Genomic DNA, 21872 nt, shown 5'->3' with positions numbered 1-21872 from the left:
AGCAATTTTTTAGAAATCTACCTAGTAATATTAAAGCATCTATATGTGGGGGAATAGAATGGAGAATAATTCCTTGAAACATTGTTTGTACTAGGGAAAAAAAAATAAAACCGGGTTTCCCTGGTGGCGCAGTGGTTGAGAATCTGCCTGTCAATGCAGGGGACACAGGTTCGAGCCCTGGTCTGGTAAGATCCCACATGCCATGGAGCAACTAGGCCCGTGAGCCACAGCTACTGAGCCTGCGCGTCTGGAGCCTGTGCTCCGCAACAAGAGACGCCGCGATAGTGAAAGGCCCGCGCACCGCGATGAAGAGTGGCCCCCCCTCGCCGCAACTAGAGAAAGCCCTCACACAGAAACAAAGACCCAACACAGCCTAAATAAATAAATAAATATTTTTAAAAGACCTTTAAAAAATAAATAAATAAATAAAAATAAAATAAAACCAACTGAATGCCTAAACACTAAATAAAGATGTTTGATTTATCTTTTAATAAAGAAAGAAAGAAAGAAAGAAAGGAAGAAAGAAGGAAAGAAAGAAAGAAAGAGAAAGAAAGAAAGAAAGAAAGAAAGAAAAAGAAAGAAGGAAGGAAAGAAAGAAGGAAAGAAAGAAAGAGAAAGAAAGAAGAAAGAAAGAGAGAGAAAGAAAGAAAGAAAAAGAAAGAAAGAAGAAAGAAAGAAAGAAGGAAAGAAAGAAGAAGGAAAGGGGTTTCTCTGTGGGGGGCTGCAGACAAGATACCCAACAGGCAGCCTGGCAGCTTCTGTCTGCCTGTTGGTTTTGCTTCCAGAGGCCTTCTCCGCACTAGTTTTGGGGAGCTCTGTCATAAAGAAGGGGGGCTGCTGGGCTTGGCACCCTTCCCCAGGAGCTCCTGCTCTCACACCATTGGCTGTGCGGGGCCCCAGTTAGGTCTGCTCAGCCCAGGCATCTCCTCCCACCCCCTCTGCCTATTACTCTCCACAGCATCGCCCTGGTTGTTTCCTTCTTGGGGCTTCTCACACTCTTGTTTTGGTCTCCTTTATTATTGCCTGCCTTCCCTGCCCCTCCCAAGTGGAATGAGGGCAGGGCCTTGCTGGACTTATCCACTGCATCCCCAGAATACAGAACTGGCCCCGCAGGGAGCAGCCACTTGGCACGTGTTTCCCGACCGAAGTTCCCCACACGTGCCCGATGTCCACCCACGGCTCCCATCTGGGCCAAGCTGCTTCCTCCTCCTGAGATGCCGTCATCACCCCATCCCACCGCCACCTCACTGTCTGCCTGGCAACCTGGTATTTACAGTTAGTTCAAGGCTCACTTTAAACATTACCTCTTTGTGAAGCCTCCCTGACCTCTCCCAAATTAGGCAATTCCTTCTGTGTTCCCTCACTTCCTCTAACGGCTGTCATAACTGTCTGTGAGCCCAGCAAGGGCAAGAATTGTATCATATTTGTTCTTGCGTTCTCAGTGCCTGGCAGATGCTAAATAAATATTTATTGACGAACTCTGATGACCACTGGAGAGGCTCACGGAGCCCAATGCCCCAAGCTGCCCTCCTGCCCTCGCCTCCCTCTGCTCTCGCATAGGGAGCCCACACTCTAGGCAACGGAAACATCACATCATTGACTCAGCATCTTCCCAAGGCCATGTTTTGTAACAGTATTGTTTCCTCCAGGGGGAATGCTTTTCCAACCTTCATCCTCCTTTAAAACGCGTCTTAGCTGCCACTTCCTCCATGAAACCTTCCTCAGTCCCTGAGCAGGAACTAATCCCTGCCTCTTCTGTGCTTCCCATCATCGTCCCTCTCCCGAGCTAATTCTGCCTCACTGTAGAACTTAACAGAAATGTGCTGCCCGTTATCTCAGCAAATTGTAAACCTTCTCCGGTCACCAGCCACGGCTCACACACATTGATATCTCTCATCTCCCATGAAGGTAAACACTCAAATGCCCGCTCACAGGCAGCCCATAAAGCACACACTTGAATGTCATGTCAAGAAGCCAATAGCTCCCAATGTGAAAACTCATGTAACTAACACTAGGACCCCAGAAGAAACTTCCCCAGGTGCATGTCCACACTTCCTGCAGGAAGGCAGAGACTGGGCACCTCAATCGCGCCAAGAGCTCCCGCCCTGGGCACCCTCCATATATGCCCTCCCACCTTGCCTTATGCTTTCCCAGCCCAGCCCAGCTTTCTGGCGCACATGCCAGTGTATACTGGGAGCTCTCTTGGGATGGAGTGTTAGCGCTCAGCCTCAGGGTCCATCTACTGCAAGCAAGTCCTGGTAGCTAATCTTGATCTGACCTCAGCCTTTGGGAGGCAGCCTCACTTATAACTCATGTGGTGGCACCAGGGATAGAACTGACGCATCTCTACTACCATCCTCAGCATAAACACACACACACATACGTGTGCACATGCCCACATACACACACAAGAATATACCCAGATGCACACACGGTATAGAATGTGATCAAGGGCTTAGATGTTGCAACCATGTTTAGTGTGAAGACCAACCCTGGGCAAAGGTTCTGACACTCCTCACAGGGTCCAGCTTGACGCAGACACTCAACAAATATTTGTTGAATGACTAAATTGCTTGCGTGCCCACCTCCAACGCCACCCACGGTCACTGATTTGACACTCCTCTGTTCCCTTGAAGCGCTGGCCTGTTCTACCATGCCAGGTGCCTGGTGTATCAGCAGTGCCCTAGAGGGATAGGGCCACAATCTTGGTACCCAAATGTCTTCAATTTTTCTTGAAGTTCACCAAACACAGTATGTTATCTCCCCTCTGGTTCTCAGTACCTGTACTAGAAGTTCCTGTCTTTCACCTCCGATTCCTTCACCTGACTTACTCTTGGTCACCCTTTAGATCTCACTGATTTCTTTGCTACTTCTTTCAAAAAGTCTTTTCCAAGTGTCCCATCCCTGCCCCAAACTGGGTTAGGAGGGTTTCACTGGACAAAGAAGGAAAACAACTTCTCTTGCTCTTTTTAGCACTGCTTATGATATGCATCTATAAGGTCAGCCAAACTTAAAAAACACATGAAGTTGCTCACGTGGTTATGTACCAAGTGCATTCATGTTATATCTTTGGGGTGTCACAATAACCCTGGGGAAGGGTGTGATGATTTCCATTTCACAGATAGGAAAACTGAGGCTCTGAGATACCAGGTGCCCACCTAAAGTCACAGGAGCAAGTAAGCCAGAGAGCCAAGTGTCAAAATCCATGCGTGTGCTTTCCATTTCATGGGGAGGGGCTGCAGTATTAGCAGGGATGAGGATGCAGGTGGGGAGTGAGCTCAGAAGTTGTGTAGTCTGAATTGCCTAAAATAGGGGAACGGGAAGGGATTCTTCCCCTTCATTCCACGCAACCCTGAAGAGCCCTCAGCACGAAGGAGGCACAGCTTTATTTCTCTGGTCCAATTCTTTTTCCCAACCCTGGGCCATTAGTGAAGCATATTATAAACCTTTCTGTTTGAGATAAGCATCCCTATTTACCTGGCAATCATTTGCTGGTAAGGGTTCTAAGTAAAGCTGACTAAATGGAGAGGAACGCGAATGAGGTCGCAGAGTGATGGCTGGAGCCCTGACCTGCTTGCTGCCCATTCCTCCAAGTCGCCGCCTCAGTCCCTTCTCCGGGCCACCAGGAAGAAGAACCTTGTGTCGTCGGAGCAGTCATCCAAGTAGGTCTCAGTGGCCTGCGGAAACTCCTCCAGCTTCTCAATGATGAAGCCGGTCTCCTGCAGGGCCTCCCACAGGAATTTCTCGTCCAGGGGCAGTGCGGAGAACCTCTTGACCCCCACCATGAAGAAGCTGGCCTCAAAGTCCCCGCTCAGCATCAGATGGCCCCTGGGCCGGGGCAGGGTCCTGAGGTGACGCAGGGTGTGCGTCCAGGCAGGCCTGCAGGGTGGGGCAGGCAGCCTCGAGGCACAGGGAGGAAATGAGGCAGTCGGCCAGGGGCAGGACCGCAGGTTCCAAGGGCTGTTGTTTCAGGATGTCACACTTGAGTACCTGGCGGATGGCTCTCCTTACGCGCTCCTCCTTCTAGGCCCCCCTTTCTCTGGAGTGGAGGGAAAAGGAAAGAGGGGCCAGTGGGTCATGCTTATCGCGTAGACCGCGCACATCACTCCCAGCCGTTCTCTGCTTGGCGCACAGGCTCCCAGAATAGCAGGTTGCCGGTTTTACAGATGAAGAAACTGAGTCCCAGAGAGAGACCTGGTCCTGAATCAGCTGTGGACAAAGTCAAGCCCAGGACCTGCCGACCCCGCGGTCAGCCCTCTGTCTACCTGCAGGCCCTCTGTCGGCAATGAACCCCTGGCAGGTAGCCCATTCTCTTTCTACTAGTCTGTGTTTAACGCGACCCAGACGAGTGCCTCCAGAAACGGAAAGTCGGCCTGGAATCAGCTGAGCAAAACTACTAAGTGAGCTTGGGGCACTTGGTTGGGGGCCCAAGTCTCTCCATTACCTTTCCGTCCCTTTGTCCCCTGGCCACTCCACTCAACCTCCTCACCACCTCATACATTTCCTTCTTACCTATACCTGTTCTCAGGATGCGGGCTGCATTCGTATTGTTGTGTGAATAAGGACTAGTGCTTAAAGGCTTGCTGTTTCCAGCTCCGTATTTTTTAAAAAGTCATAGTCCTAATATATACACATTACTATATATAAAATAGGTAAACAACAAGGACCTACTTATAGCCCAGGGAACTATACTCAATATCTTGTAATAACCTGTAATGGAAAAGATCTGAAAAAGAATATATATATATGTATATGTATAACTGAATCACCTTGCTCTACACTTGAAACTAACACAACGTTGTAAATTAACCATACCTCAATTTTAAAAAAAGCAAAAAAAAAAAAAAAAAAAAAAGCTTATGGACAGAACCCTTGGACAAATGTTGAAAGCAAAGCTATACAGACAAAATCTCACACAGAAGCTTTTTTAAAAAAAAAAAAAATAAGCTATAGTCCTAAGCAAAAGGAATAAGAATCTAACGTACAACCTCAACTATCTTACCTAACTAGGGAGGGTGAGATTTGGGGAGTGGAAGGGCTATGGTGGACCTTCCTGATGCCCTGAAATTCAATGAAAATACACAAGGTAAGTAAATTCTGTTCCACTTGCAGTGCAAGATTGTCTAAATTCTAACCCCTATCTCCTGAGATCCACGAAAAGATTCCACAAGTTTAGAGCCCCCTGGAGCTTGTAACTGGAACAACAGGGGCACCAGCCAATCAGAACGGAGGCAGCCCAGCGGGTTCTCCATTTGCTTGGGCTCAGACCTTGGCATTCCATGTGGACCTTGGTGATGTTTCTTCCACACCAGGTTTGTCTCTAGCCAGCTCTTTCTTTTTTTTTTTTTTTTTTGCGGTACGTGGGCCTCTCACTGTTGTGGCCTCTCCCGTTGCGGAGCACAGGCTCCGGACGCGCAGGCTCAGAAGGCATGGCTCACGGGCCCAGCCGCTCCGCAGCATGTGGGATCTTCCCGGACCGGGGCACGAACCCGTGTCCCCTGCATCGGCAGGCTGACTCTGAACCACTGTGCCACCAGGGAAGTCCCCTCTTTTGGTCTTTATAGTATTCATATCTCACTCTTCCTCCTTTCTTCTTGGGGCCCCACTGATTTCTTTCCTTCCTTCTTTGTCTCCATCTGCCTTGTCATTTCTACATGAGCCCCATGGAAAATTCTTGATTCGGGAGCTAAGTGAAGCTCCTGGTATCATGGAGACTCAAAAACAAACAATAACCCTCTTACCTGTTCCCCTCAAGCTCACACACATATTTCACCACCGAGAACAGTCAAATGCCCCTGGCATCTTCTTTAGCCACTTCTCCAGCTGTTGGCAGTTCTGTCTGGGTAGCTGATGGCAATGATCTCTTTGAAAGACTCGCAGGCAGAGAGGAGCTGGTAGATGGTGGGCCCAGAGCTGAGATCAACCAGGAGTTTTCCTTCCAGCCCACCTGTTTTAGAACAAGAATGTTCTGAATCATCAGTATCAAGACAGGGCTCTGAGTCCACATTTCCCAAAAGGCTCCACTTTCCTTGTCCCATTGGGAGAGGCTACAGGGAGTCAACCATCTGGGAATGTAAACTCCAGGACTGGGAACTTTGCCTGCACTGACTGCCCCAGCTCACTGAGCGTGGAGAGTCTTGGTAGGGTTAGTGTTAGAAGCAGGGGAGTTTGGTGGCTGGGTGTTAGAGAACCAGCTTTGACATTTCACCTGCCCATTTACCACTGTAAAGAAGTGTCCAGAGAAGAAATCTAATCACATTCCTGAGTATACTGGTTTCCCTATTCCAAGCACTCTTTGTTGAGGTGCCCTATGGCCCCACTGAGACCGTCTGTAACATTCCAAAGATCAATCAGCAAGCATTTATTGAGTACCACCTGTATTCCAGAGACTTGCTTGGCAGTATGGGGACGAAAAGGAGAATTCGGGGCCTGCTTACAGAGCCCTTGGTCTCCCCTTCCTGTCTTGCTTCCCTTCAGCCACGAGAGATTGTGTTGACACAAAATATCAGTAGCATTTGGACCCTGGCAAGAGGCTTCCAGGATAAACAACAAGGCTGAGAGGAGAGAAAATGAGCTGGACCCAGGGGTCCTGGCCGACTGCTACCCTTAGCCTGCTCACTTGCTCCTGGGTTCTGCTGCTACATTTTGTTTGTCTGTTTGTTGTTGTATTCGTAGGGTACAGTAGCAAATAAATTGAAGCAGGCATCGAAGGCTAAGAAAATTTGATGGCAGAAAATTTTAATTGGGAAAATTCTGGCTATCAGGTTATGTTTTATTCTCATGTGAATGATGAAAAGATACCCATTATTTGATTTTAGTGGTCCAGCTGGCCTAGCACCCGTTTACATGGGCTACCATGGTAAGCAGGCAGAAGAGTGGTGATGCTGAATTTGGAGCAAGGTTTTCTACACTTTCTGATGCCGTTGTAGTTTCTTTAGCCAGTGATAGGGAGAAGACAGGCCCACTCAGGACCACCAGAGACCACAGCTCTTAGACTTTATTGGAGGAGGGAATCTGACCCCACCAACTTTGAGGGCATCCCACCATGCACCATACACACACCTGGTGTATCTAGAGTCTTCCCGTAGGGGAGTTCCACACACTCTGAAGGTCCCAAGTTGCTGCCCATGCTCCGGCCACCCCTCCCCAGACCCACCCTAAGCCTGCCCTACGATTGAAGAAGACCAGCATCTGATTTAAAATTTGCATGGCCACCCCTCCTCCCACACTCTCCCATCTCTCCCCTCAGAGGTGAAGGAGACCTGCACCTGGTTTAAAAGTGATATTGTAGTGCTTTAGCAGGAAATGGAGGACTTCATCCCCCAGGGGATCCTGGTTCATCTTGAAGTAGTCCAGGTAGGACATGGGTTCAAAATTCTCCTGATAGACATCAGGCTCCTTGGATTCCTGAAGAGCCATGGAGAGCAGTCAGCTTTGTCCAGGAAGGAGCAGCAGGCAATCTGATTCCCTGGGCCCTTCTTTTTTTGTTGTTTTTTCCCATAAATTTATTTATTTATTTATGTATTTATTTATTTATGGCTGCATTGGGTCTTTGTTGCTGCGCGCGGGCTTTCTCTAGTTGCAGCGAGCAGGGGCTGCTTTTCGTTGCATTGAGCGGGCTTCTCATTGCGGTGGCTTCTCTTGTTGCAGAGCACGGGCTCTAGGCACGTGGGCTTTAGTAGTTGTGGCATGTGGGCTCAGTAGTTGTGGCTCGTGGGCTCTAGAGCACAGGCTCAGTAGTTGTGGCGCACGGGCTTAGTTGCTCCGCGGCATGTGGGATCTTCCCGGACCAGGGCTCGAACCCGTGTCCCCTGCATTGGCAGGCAGATTCTTATCCACTGCGCCGCCAGGGAAGTCCCCTTAGGCCCTTCTTGATGAGGCTCAGGCTTCCTCCTTCCCCATCCCCGCAGAACACACACTGGGATGAAGACCAAGACAGCCAACGAAGGTCTTTTCCTGAACCTGCCTCCCTTTGGCCACTCACCTCTGTCACACTCACCTCTCCAATTCCCTACCCCAGCCCCCAGGCTTTTCAGTGGCTTTGGCTTGTACGAAGGGTTTCTAGTCTCTTTTGCTCCATTTACTGCATCCTCTTCTACAGTGATTTTTCAAACCATTTAAAAAGCATGCCTAATTTTTAAGCTAAATTGCCAGTGAAGCCCCAGTATAGATGAGTGATAATAGGATAGAGATGCCTTAGTTGGCTTTTAATTTCTAGCATTTTCTGAGCTACACCCCCCCAACACAACACCCTGGTTTCTGTCCTAGACAACTGAACGAATGTTGATAATATTTAGTAAAACAGGGAAGAGAAGAAGAAGAATGGGTGTTAGTTGAGGAGTGAGAAGGGTGAGAAGACGTGAGGAGATGGGTTTCATTTGGAGCGTGCTCAACTTGAAACAGAAAAATCTAATATAACCTGGATAGAAGTCTGGAACTCATAGAGAGATCTCAGCTGGAGCTACAGACGTTGTGGGATGAGTGTGCAAAACTGTTCTATGACTGAACTGAATTTCTTCTTCAAGTCCCATGGAAATGGGTGGTAGACATTATATCTCAATCACGTAGAGCCTTCCTTCACCAGGGGTGGGGGTGGGGAACTTACTTGGTGCCAGGCACAGGGCCTGGCACTTATTCTTTGTCCGTGCTCCCGGCACCCACTGAGATTACGCTGCATAATCTGGTCTCAGATCACTGATTAACAAAGGTTGCAACATCCCCATTTCTCATCCTCCACGCCTGTAACTCTCTCTCTGCCCCATTTCCATTCCCCACTCAGGAGCAGGGGAAATCACTCTTCTGCTCCTCGGGGTGCTCTGGGCTGTGAAACCATCACATCGCTCCTTCTCCTGCACCATGCTGAGAATAGGGACAAGTCTCAACACTTTCTAGCCCGTACTCACGGAATGGGCACGGTTTCCTATGTTCACGGTTTCCTAAATAAATAAGGACGGAGGAGAAATAAAAATATAATTAATAATACAAATTTGGTTTTTTTTTTAATATGTTGAACTCTGTAATCTGAAAACAGAAGGTAAATCTTTGTTTTTAAGTTTTCCATGGGATATTCAAAAATTGACTGTATATAAAACCACAGAGAAGTTTCCCCAAAGTAGAAATAATATAAAATAATGTACTCTGTTCAAAATGCCATAAAATAGATACTAATTACAAAACCAGAAAACAAGAGGCTTTACCATACAGAAAACTCTTAAATTTTCTGATAAACACTTTTGGATTAATGAGAAAACCCAAACAAAACTTTTAAACTCTGTAGAAAAAAAGAAAAAAGAAAAAAAAACTATATAGAAAGGAATTCTGCAGATAAGAATCTATAAGACACAGATAAAGCAGAGGAAGCTTCATGATCTTAAATATTTATATTGATAGATAGAACACATAATGAATTAAGCATTTAAACTAAGGAATTAAGAAAGAATCAATATGGGGCTTCCCTGGTGGCACAGCAGTTAAGAATCCGCCTGCCAATGCAGGGAACACGGGTTCAAGCCCTGGTCCGGGAAGATCCCACATGCCGCGGAGCAACTAAGCCCGTGCACCACAACTACTGAGTCTGCGCTCTAGAGCCCACCAGCCACAGCTACTGAAGCCCGCGTGTGCCTAGAGCCCGTGCTCCGCAACAAGAGAAGCCAGTGCAATGAGAAGCCCGCGTGCTGCAACAAAGACCCAACACAGCCAAAAGTAAATAAATAAAAATAAAATAAATTAATTTTAGAAAAGAATCAATACATTTAAAGAAAGCAAAAGGATGAAATTGATAAAAATAAAAGCTAACATTAATAAATGAATGAAGTGATAAGTACAGAAGCCAGATTGAGCTCAGTGAAAGGGAGATGAAGAAATGCAGACAGGATTTAAACAACACTTCCAAAGCTTGGCTGTGAAAGGGAAGAAAGACGGTGGGCAGCAGCTAAAAGCGGATGAGCCTTAGATAGAAATAGAAATGCTAAATATTTTGACAGTAGAGGAAAGGCAAGGATGGGTGCCAATACAAGTCAGACTGATAGGAATAAGCAAGAAACTAAGAGTTCATGGCTGGAAATTGTATTTTTTCTAAAAAGAACAAGTGTGGAGGTACAGATATTTGAAATTTGAGGTGAGAAACAACAGCAAATGGAGGGCAAAGACTAGAGACATACAGAATTATTAGGTATTTTCAAAGGCCTGGATAACTGGATAGGAGTTCATTCTTCCCAGAAGGTGGTTTTCTCCAGAGTGCTTAAAAGTCTGGGTGCAGGAGAAGTGCAGATAGTGGGTTGATTTAATGTTGGAGTTTTCCTAAGCAGGTGGAACAGAAGGCTAAATGGTAAAAGTTAGAAGAAACAGCCTTATATTCATTTATTGAAAATGCATTCATTGAACACCTATTATGTCAGATAATAGGTTAATGTTTAAGAGCATAGACTGTGCAGCTAAACTGTCTAGATTCAAAATCTAGCTCCACCATTTATAAGACATATCCTTGGACAAGTTATTTAATCTTTCTTTTCTTTTTTGCCTCTGTTTTTTTAATCTGGAACTCATGAAGACAGTAACTTACCTCATGGAGTTGTTGAGAAGATTAAATGAGTTGATTCGAAGAACTTAGAACAGAAATTTCACTTCTGGGGACTTCCCTGGCGGTGCAGTGGATAAGACTCCATGCTCCCAATGCAGGGGGGCCCAGGTTCGATCCCTGGTCAGGGAACTAGATCCCACACGCATGCCGCAACAAAGAGTTCTCATGCCACAACTAAGGAGCCCCTGTGCCGCAACTAAGGAGCTGGCAAGCCGCAACTAAGAAGCCCACATGCTGCAACTAAGGAGTCAGTGAGCCGCAACTAAAGGAGACCTGGAACCGCAACTAAGGAGTCCTCCTGCCACAATTAAGACCTGGTGCAACCAAATAAATAAATAAATATTAAAAGAAAAGAAAAGAAATTTCACTTCTGGCCAGTAACAAATACTGGAGTTGCCTTTCACCATAAACAGCTACAAAACTAGACAAAAGAACACAACCATTTTAAGGCTTTGGACAATAGATAGTACACAGCTGCAATCCCTCAGAGAAGGAAAACATGTAAAGTGAGCACAAGAAGCTGGAGACCAGGAAGAGTCCAACAGTCCTGCTGAGCTGAGAAAGCGAAGATCGGAGTTTAGAGCTGCTATTAGAGCAAATGGAACTTGTGGGGCTGGCTGCCAGGGAGGAGGAAGTCATATAGAGGGGGCTCCAGAAGTCTGTGTGGGCATGTATTCATTTGCTAGGGCTGTCATAACAAAGTACCACTAACTGGGTGGCTTAAACAACAAAAATTTATTCTCATAATTCTGGAGGCTGGAAGTCTGAAATCAAGGTGTCAGTGGGGTTGGTTTCTTCTGAGAGCTGTGAGGGAGAATGTGTTCCACGCCTCCCCACTTGTGTCCGGTGGTTTGCTGTCAATCATTGACATTCATTGGCTTGAAGATGTATCACCTTGATCTCTCCCTTCATCTTCACATGGCTTTCTCTTTGTGCATATGTCTCTGTGTCCAATGTCTTTTTTTATAAAGGACACCACTTCTATTGGATTAGATAGATGACCTCACTCTGATGACCTCATTTTAACTCAATTACCTTTATGAAGACCCTATTTCCAAATAAAGGTCACATTATGAATTGTTAGGGGTTCAGACGTCAACGTATCTTTTGGGGGAACACAATTTAACCCATAACAAGGGTTCCCTGTCAGTTTTTGGTCAACAAACAGGCTGCACACGCACAGGGTGAGACTTTGTAAGAAACTGGCTGCTATGGAGTTGAGGGCAGAATGGAAGTACTAGAGATCACATGATGCTGTAAGTCAGTGTTCAAGCCAGAGTGGAGAGATCTTCTTGTTACAGGATGTACTGTCTCAGTATTCAGCTGAGACACTAGAAGGTTCTGCTTTGGGGAGAAGGATTATGCCCTAATATAAAGGCTCCTTTAGACTCACCCTAACAAAGCCTAAAACCAAGTCTTGACGGCGCAAGGAGAGCCTCTGATAAGTTAATTACCCGCCAAAACAAAACACAACACTTTTTAAAGGAAAATAGCATAATCCAGACTCCTTCAGATAGATCACCCACAATATCGAGCCTACAACCAAAAAGTCACTACATAGGCCAAAAAGCAGGAAAATATTACCCATAAAAATAAAAGCTATCAAAGGAAACAGGCTCTGAGATGATCTAGCTGTTGAAATTAGCATCACGGTCATCCAGAAAGTGGTTTGAAAATACATATTCCCAAGTACCACACCTACAGCTTCTCATTCGGAAGGTCTGGGATAGGTAACCAGATATTTGAGTGTATTTTTAAATGAGCAGAACAAACTCCATGAGTTTTGGTGCACAGCTGGTGTGGGAACCACAGCAAGTACAGTGATTGACAAGCTTCAGAGGCTGCAAGATAAAGAGGGAATTTTGTGAAGAAGTGGGAGAATTGTACAGATGGTCTGTCGGACTAAAACACGAGCTACAATTAGCTGATCTGAGGGTTCCTTTCAGCCGTCACACCAGGGACCCTGTAAGAGGGAGCAAGGCAATTGTTATTCTCATAGTTCCTGAGTGCTTCTGAGCAGGCAGTGGCATCACCACTCTATGGACCTAAAGTAGGGTCGACCAGATGACCTTACTCCACAAAGTCTCTTTGGAACATTTCTTCATTTTCGTCCTCATCATCCAGCCCCATTTTGGGCCCTCATCATCTCATAACTGAAAAGTTAATAATAATCACCCCTTTCTTCAACAGGTCAGCAGCAGGGCAGGTGGGAAGGAGATTTAAGAGAAATAACAAACTGATGCAATGTTTGGACCTAGTTTGGCTCTTAATTCAAACACCTCAACATTTAAAAGTTATTTTTGAGGCAATCAGGGAAATATGAATATGGACTGAGTGATGATACCAAGAAATCACTTCTAATTTTTTAAGGCATACAAATGGCATTGAAGTTACATAAGAAAATTTCTTTTTTTTTTTAAACTGAAACATAGTTGATTCACAATGTTTGCTGTCTGGTATACAGCAAAGTGATTCAGTCATGCATATATATACATATTCTTTTTCATATTGCCTTCCACTATGGTTTATGACAGGATATTGAATATAGTTCTCTGTGCCATAGAGTAGGACCTTGTTAGTTATCAAGAAAATCCATTTTTTAAAAAGGTATACACTGAAGGATGTAGTGGGGCAGAGAAGGGAAATGATGCCTGAGATTTTCTGTAGAATACTTCAACAGAAACAAAGAAAAGGAAAGAGAAGTGAAAGAAGGAGAAAGAAGGAAAGAAAGAAGAAGCAAGTGTGGCCACATCTTGATAATGTTGAATCTGGGTGATGGGCCTTACGAGGGCCATCATCTTATTCCACGTCTGTGTATCTTTAAAATTTGTCATTAAAAAGTTTTCAATAAAGAGCTAAAACAGTGTCTGGCACGGAGTAGTGTATTAATATTGGCATTTGTTGTCCTAACAGTTGTGTGGCAAGCACAGTTCTTAACACTAACGATGCAGTGGCAAACACGGCCAACAGGATCCTGGTCCTCACATAGCCCATGTGCAAGGGGAGTGGGGTCTGGACCATGATAAGTAAACAAGTAAAGAAGATAATATCAGACGGTGGTAAATGCTATGAAGAAACAAACTGAAATGGGACAGTCTGGAAAGACCCCACTAAGAGGGAGTATTTGAGCCAAGACCTGAATTATAGGTGAGGGAGGCAGCCAGGCCAAGATTTAGGCAGAGGGAACAGCATATGCAAAAACCTGTTCTGTCTGGGAAGAGATAGAAGGCAGTGAGTCTGGATACACTGGTAAAGGAAAGTGAGAGAAGATGGGTCAGGGAAGTAGAGAGTGGCCAGCAAGGAGAGAGGTATGGCTGGCTAGAAAGATGTAGTCCCATGGTAGGCAGGAATAATACAATTAGGAAAAGTCTTGCTTGTGATAACTTGAAAGACAGACCACTACTGGGCATTTAGCATGAGAAAACCATAATTCAAAAAGAGTCATGTACCAAAATTAGACCAAATATATACTGAGCCTATAGCTCTAAGAGAAACTTTGGGAAAAGGACCAGAATGGTAGTGTATGTTGGTTATACTCCAGCACTTGTAGCAAGATATTATTGAGATGAGTTCAGGAAAAAAATGACAAGTTTCCAAGAGGAAATAAAAGAAAATAGGGTGTGTCCAGACATTTGTGTGTTTCTGTTTTTGTTTTCTTTAGATGTAGGTAAGTTGACTGTTTCTATGCCCTATGTATTGAATAATTACAGGAAATAAGACGGGAAAAGTCTTCAAGAAATAAAGGCTCATTATTAAAAATTCTCTTACAAAGGGATTCACTTCCGTGGCAAACATCAAATTAAGAGTGTATGATTCCACCCAAGCCAGCCCTTTCAGCTGGCCCCAAGGTAGCCACTAAGAAATTGACAAGGAGGCTTGGATTTGAGGAAGAAGAAAAATCACTAATAATGCTACCAATGATAAAAGCAGTTTTGACAACTACGTGTAGGAAAGAATTTTGGATGTGGTAACCAGCATGAGGAATGGATTGGAAGCAAATAGATCTAAAGGTTGTTTTTTAAGAAATTGAATTGCCCAAACATCCCATGAACCTGTTCCAGTAAAGGCCTTGGAAGGTTGGAGCTTAAAATCACACTCAGCCCCTGAACTTGTACAAGTAGGAATCAGGCTGGTGGTGAAAGCTGTGCTGTCCTGAGGGAGGCCCACCTCCCAGAACCCACTTCAGATGGGTCAGGACACATAACAGTCAAGAAATGATTTCCAAGAGGCTGGAGCCAGGGGTTTCAGAGAAAAACAGACAAGGGGGTTCCTCCCAGACCGGAGATTCGGAACTTTCCCCATTGCCAGGGCAGGGGGTCTTCATGAGTATCTGTGTACAAGGGCTCCACCATCCCTGTGCCATTCTTCCCATGGCAAAAGGCGATTTTTATTGTAAAGGAGACTGTAGTGGATTGTATGGTGTCTTCCCCAAATTCATGTCCACTGTAACCTCAGCATATGACCTTACTTGGAAATGGGGTCTTTGCAGATGTGGTTAAGGTAAGGATTGAGATGAGCTCATAGTGGATTAGGGAGGACCCGAAATCCAATGAGAATGTCCTTAAAAGAGACAGAAACAACACACACAGACACACAGGGAAGAAGGCCAGGGAAACACAGAGGCAGGGATGCTGCCACAGCCAGGGAATGCCAGGAGCCCCAGGAGCTAAAAGAGACAAGAAAAAAATCCTCCCCTAGAGTCTTCAGAGGGAATGTGACCCGACTGATGCTTTGGTTTTGGATTTCTGGCTTCTACACCTGTGAGAAAACAAGTTTCTGCTGGTTGAAGCCCTCAAGTTGTGGCAACTTGTCATGATAGCCTTAGCAAACTGATGCAGGGGATCCTGCCGTTTACAAACCTCTTCCCAACAATAATACAAATGACCCCTGCTCACATGATTGTTAGAAATGAGTCACCTGGCCACACCTAACTGCAAGAGAAATCTAGCCTTAATTCATACCAAGAAAGGGCAGAAAACTGATTACCGCAGAAAGTGGTTTTACTAAATGTTTCCACGCTGCCCAGCATGGACTGTTGTCATTTATGTTAGCTGTATACCGTGGATGGGGGTGGGATACAGGTAACTTGCTTTTCGTTCAAAGAGCTGATGGTGAGGACTGCGCATCACCCAGAGACCCACAAATTTTGAAACAGATCCAATGACAGGATGGAATTTGGGGTTACTTCTCTTTGGGAGTGAGTGTGTTCCAAGTGTGGGAAGAAGAGTAGAAACAGATATTTGGTGACCAGAAGGACAGACTGTGGCAGAAATCGCTAGTTCTTCACCAACACTCAACCTCTCCTTCCTCTGAACGTAGCTGGAAGACATTTTCCTGTCCCCCTTGCAGTTAGATGTGGCCATGTGATAGAGTACAATCCAAGGGAACGAAAGCAGGAAAGATACATATCATTACTGGGCCAAGATTTTTAAAAAGCAGGCACGTCCCCTTCAAACTCTGTCTCCCCTTCTTCTGGGAGATGAAGATGATGACAGGGCCTCCAGGGATGGCAGAACCACAGGATGTAGAGAAGAGCCACCTGTCAACCAAAAACATCTACCTTGGATAGCTGAAGGAGTGAGAAATAAACTTCTATTATATTTGAGGCATTGTGTACTTTGGATCTGTTTGTTATAGCAGCTAGCATTATCCTGCATACCCAATAGAAGAGACGGGCATGGAGATGTGTGGACAGGGCTTCTGAAAAAGGCATGGTACCTTTGAGACGCCTGCTCGACATTAAAATACATTAAAAATACATTAAAATATATGTGTCAGCTAAGCAGCTGAGTCTGGAATTCAGTGGAAAACTCAAGACGAGAGAGAAAAATTCGGGAGTCATTAGCACGTATAAAAGCGACAGAAGTAGACACCACAGGGGGAAGTATATAGTTAAGGTCAGAGGATCAGGGAAGCATTCGGAGATAGTCTAATATAATACCCAAAGTTCAGTAGAGGAAGATGAAGGAGCCAGCCAATGAGACCGAGAAGTAGCAGCTCTTAGGGTAGGAGGTAAAACCAGTAGAGTAAGCGTTTCCAAAAGGAGCCAGGGATCTAGAAATTCTGAGAGATCAAGCAAAGTGAAGACAGCAAAGTAGCCATGGTATCAATATTTTGGAAGATGGAGCCGCTGATGACCTTGACAGGACAATTTCAATGGAGTAAAAGAGATAAAACCCAGATCAGAAAAGGTTGTAAGAAAAATGAAAGAAGACAATGTGTATAGACAGCTGTCTGTAGAATTTTGCTGTTCAAAGTAGGAGGATTTGGGTGTTAACTAAAGAGGGATGTTGGGTCAGGGAAAGTTTGTTAAAATGGCAGGTATTTGTAAAGCTGACGGGAATAATTTGGTTGAAAAGGAGAAATGGATGCCGAAGAGAGAAAAGTATGGAAGCAAAGAGTTTGGAAAGATAGGAAGGATGAGACCCAGAGGGCAGGAGGAGCAGTTGACCTTCGATAGGAGGATGGACAGAGAATCCACTAGATGCGTCACTCTGGGTCTCACTTTATTGGGCTTCTTGGTCGTAGGGATTAAAGACGGCCTGGTCTCATGAAGGCAAGAAGGCAGGCAGGCAGGCAGAGATCTGGGCTAATGTTGTGCTGTTCTTGGTGCTTATTTTCTTTCGTTGTCCTTGAGACTTCAGAGAAATCTAATTTAAATGTTCCAGGCTGGTCTCAGCTGTGCTCCGGGGAATTAAGGGAAAGGTCAAGTGCCAGGGTTTGGGATAACCAGCGTTAAGGAAGAAGCCTAAATGGCAAGAGATTTCTGAGAATAAGGTGGATATCAATCAAATTAAACTTGCATGGTCCAATCCCCACCCCTACCCCTACTCCCACCACTTTGTGGCTTCCTCCCTTCCCAGATGGGGATTTATTAGCAAAAGCCTTTTCCTTTCTCTGCCCATCAGAACAACCATCACGCATGCATTTCCCCCTTCTCACCACCTAGTGTCACTAGAATCTCACTCTAAGCTGGCCCTCACACTGATCCAGGTGGAGGGAGAAACTCAAGTGAAATGCTGCTTCTTAAACAAGTGCTAACAGGTGACACGGAGCCAGAGGTATCCTTTGCTCTGAGGATCTTTCCAGTTGGCAAGGGTCATAGAATCTTAGAAGTTTAGCGTTGGGAAGGGTCTTCCAAACCATTCAGTTGAATCCCTTTGAGATGGCCAGAGGTGCCAAGAGGCATGGAGACAGACAAAATGACCCAGCCTAAGACCACTTCCAATCAAATCATTTGTAGACCCAAATGACCAAGGCATGGGAGAGTCCACTGCCTCCTGGAGAATTCTGTGGAGGGTTTGGGCACAGTCATGGGCTCACCTGTGAAGTTCTAGTTAGAGACAGGACCTGACTTTAGCAGCCCTCCGTTATGGCTTTCCTAGGCTCTCTGAAGGTTCTCAGGAAGTAAGAGTTGGCCCCATTGCCCCCACCTCCTGCTGTCACCTCTCAGGCCCTCAGTGGTGGAGCTGGGGCCGCCTGAGCGCCTGTGCACCCCTCCCTTGGCCTGCCTGCCTCTCTCCCAGTAGCAAAGCTTTTGAGGAGCTGGATTTCCCAGAGGCTGATCTTCCCTCAGTGTAAGACGAGGCCCCGTGGATCCCTGGGGTTTGGGCTGGCTGGCAGCATCTTCCCATCCAGACTTTGGGGATGGGAAGAGCAGGATTTGACAAGACCAGCTGGTCAGTAGGGGCACAGCTGGGAGAAAAAGGGTCAGGATAGAAACATCGACTCAGGAGAACTTCTGGAAAGTGCAAGTAATTTAAGGTGGTTCTTTTCTGGCGTAAATACGGACCACATTTTCCCCTTACGCAGCCTGACCTGGTATAGCAGGGACCCCAAAGGAACCAAAGTCCCTTCCAAGGGGATGTGCTTTCCCAGCGCCCTTCCAGACCTGCCAGAGCAGTAGAGGCACCTGCAGCTAGTGTCCACTAGGTGGTGACAGAGTCCCAGTGATGCCAGCAGAGGCTCCTGGGTCCTGGTTATGAGGACCCCCTCCAGCCCCGGAAATGAATGTCTAGGCCACCGGCCCCCCATTTCAGGCCAGCCCTGAGCCTGTCCTCCTACCCCACCAATTTATTACTTTCATTTTTATAGCACTGTGGCGTTTAGAAAGCTGTTTCGCATGCCTGCTTCAGCTGACAATGTCCTGAAGGTAGACAGGGCAGGCATTACTGTACCCCATTTTACAGCTGAGGAAAAAGGACCTCAGAGCAGTTTTTATTTTCTTTTTTTTTTTGCGGTACGCAGGCCTCTCACTATTGTGGCCTCTCCCCTTGCGGAGCACAGGCTCTAGACGCGCAGGCTCAGCGGCCATGGCCCACGGGCCCAGCTGCTCCGCGGCATGTGGGATCTTCCCGGACCGGGGCACGAACCCGTGTCCCCTGCATCGGCAGGCGGACTCTCAACCACTGCGCCACCAGGAAGCCCCAGAGCAGTTTTGAGTTACAGTCAAGGTCACACAGTGAATGGCAGACTGGCCTCAGACTCAGGTTCTCTTGACTCTCGACGTCAGGTTCTTTCAGCCAGAAACTCAGCTGCCCCTGTTCCTTAGGGGGTGCCCAGCACAGCAGCCATCACGCTGTCAATCAGAGCAGAGCTGGATCCTTGATTCCACGGGTCCATATGCTGCACCCTGATGGGGCCCATCTGGGCTTCAAAATGCTGCCAGGCCCCAAGGCCAGGCCCCAGCTCTGCCTCGTGGGACTTGAGGGCACTCAGAGAAGCAGACAGTGCCAGGCAGCATGGTGACACTACCCTGCAGAAGCCTGCAGCTGGCCCCGCTCTCCAGACCTGCCCACGTGTGAGTGGTGGAGGGGGTGGGCCTGTGGCCGAGGTTGAACTTAGGTCTGTCCTGGGAAAGGCTACTGAGAGTGGAGGAAAGGCTCTCATGCCCAAGTTTCCAGCAAATTCTGGGCAGGAATGTGAACGAGGCAGAAAAAGCCAGGAGGTAGAGGCTTTGATTCAACACAGGACTTCCCGCCCCATTACAAGGAGTGGAAGCTGTGAGAACATACAACTGAACAGAAATTTTCAAACCTGGTTGAGTTGGGACACCCAGGGGAGGACATCTTCTGGACAGGCGGCCTGGCGGAGAGGAAAGAACAGAGCTGATGGAATGAGAAGTCTTGGCTTCAAGCCCCACCTTCACCACCGACTGCTTGGAGTCACAGCCTCAGTTTACCCATCTGCAAAATGTGGCCTGTGCTCAGCACCTCACAGGAGCTATGAAGACAGAAGGGAGGCTTCCAAGAGTCCCCCAAATAGCAGATCCCTCTGGGGGTGTGTGGAGGGGTGTCAAGTGTTCCTGCCCTATTGAAGAATCAGAGCCAAAGAAGGAGCCTCTCCCTTGGGTCAGGGAGTATGCAGGGCGAAGGCCAGGACTTTCCCATTGTTGTCCAGCCCCAGGGGCTCCATGAGAGGACAGACTTGGGGGCTGGGTGCCAGGCTGCATCTCTGCACCCGCCCCCTGGGGCGAGGCAGAAGAACGTCGGGTGCAGCCAGCCGGTACAGTGGTGAGCAGCAGCTTTGCTATTAATGTAGTCAGTAAATAAGTAAAGGAGGGCTTAAGCTTAGTGTACAGCAATCAGTTTAGAACTACAGGGTAATTAGCGCTGCAGGGGGCTGCAGGGCTGCAGAGTCAGGTTTAAATGAGTGAGTTCACTTTCACTGAGACGCCCCCGGGAGAGCAGAAAACATAGCCCAGAGAGGAGCCCACTCTCCTGTCAGCCCACGAGGGGGCAAGGGCTGGGGGTGGGGATGGCAGGGTCCAGAGCCACAGAGAGAGCTGGGGGATGGCCCTCATCATGGCCAGCGACCAGCTGTCTACACACGCATGTACACGTGCACACACACACACACACACACACACACACACTCCCATACACACAGAGCGATGCGCAGGCAGGGAGCTGCCTGAGATGCGCCGCTATCCTGGGCTGGCTGCTCCTCCCTTTGCACGTGACAATCACAGTTCAGGCGTCTCTATGAACTGACATGGGCACGTGTGAGGGGAAGCAGGGCCGCCTCTGCTGAGGTCTGTACACAGCCAGTGACATGCATGCGTGGAGGTGCCAGGGTGGCAGGTGATGTGCACCTACTTACCCAGTTCCACCGTCCCTGGCAACTCTGACCTCAACCCCTGATGCTAACTGCCTCTCCTTCCCTCCTCCCCGTCTTTCTCCCATCTGTTTACTCAACAGAGATTTATCGGGTACCGACTGTGTGCCAGACAGCGCTAGGCTCTGGGAATATGAAGATACACAGCATACAGTTCCTGCTCTCAGGGAACTTAATGTTGGGTTAATGGTGACAGTTAAGAAAGTGGGTGACCACAGTGCCCTAGGACAATAGGACCAGAGGGGCACCGAATTCCGCCTCAGGGAGACCAGGAGAAGCTTTCCTGAGAGACTAGGGTTTGCGCTGAGACCTGAATAATGAGAAGCTGAGACCAGAGGGAGGTGAGTGTGTGGCGGTGATGCAGTTCCTAGAAGAGGAAACAGCACACGCAAAGGCCCACGGGGGGCGAGCTTGGTGTCTTCCGGAAACCATCTGCGGCCAGGAGCACAGGGTGGGGGGTGGCTGAGGACACTGCGGGGGTGGTGATCCTGAGATGAGGCTGGGATGGTGGGCAGGGGTTTTTATCATGGAGGGTCTTGTAAGCCTTGTTCAGGAGTCTGAATTCCATCTGAAGAGTAATGAGGGACTTTAATCAAAGGAGTGACATGTTGCTATTTGCATTTCTGGGAAATCCCTCTGGCTGCCGCAAAGCAGAGGGTGGACAGAGGGAGGGAGAGCACCTGGGGTCAGTACCTTTCTGTTCTCTCCCCTTCCTGGTGGGGGCGGGGGGTGAGGGGCTCTGGGGCAGCCGGGTGGTGAGCCCTGGCAGTGTTGAGCTGGACGGAGAAGGCTGTGGCCTTGGACTCAGCTGGACATCTCTGTCTGCTCACCTGCTGCAACTTGCTGGAGTCTTTAGCAAGTCTCTGCTGGCTCTGCCCCTTGGCTCTCCCACCTCTGGTGGGAGGGGGGCTCCTCAGAGCAGCTGGGAGGAGAGCTGTTAGGCTGATACGTGTGGCCCCAGTGCCCGCCAGGACCCCAGGAGCCTCGGCCAGGAAGGGACATTGCGCCTCTGTGTGGGCCTGGGCGGGTCCCACCTAAGTCCCTGGAGACGCATCCAAGAGGGATGCAGCCCCTCCCTCAGCAGCCTGGCCCCTCCTCTGACCCCAGCAGAGCGCCCTCTTGGCAAGTCCGGTCCTGGAGGAGGCTGCCCAGCTCTGAGGACTGGGGCAGAGGGCAG

General features: G+C 47.7%; 1 pseudogene; it reads right to left on the bottom strand.

The window, feature by feature from the left end:
* Positions 1 to 3602: 3602 nt before the first annotated feature.
* LOC112403949 (nicotinamide N-methyltransferase-like) lies at positions 3603 to 7419 on the bottom strand (annotated as a pseudogene).
* Between the last annotated feature and the right edge of the window lie 14453 nt (positions 7420 to 21872).

The sequence above is a fragment of the Neophocaena asiaeorientalis genome, unplaced genomic scaffold (genome assembly GCF_003031525.2).
Source record: "Neophocaena asiaeorientalis asiaeorientalis breed wild unplaced genomic scaffold, Neophocaena_asiaeorientalis_V1.1 scaffold479, whole genome shotgun sequence".
Taxonomy (NCBI): Eukaryota; Metazoa; Chordata; class Mammalia; order Artiodactyla; family Phocoenidae; genus Neophocaena; species Neophocaena asiaeorientalis.
Note: the sequence above shows the minus strand (reverse complement) of the source record. Positions and strands in the feature narration are given on the sequence as shown.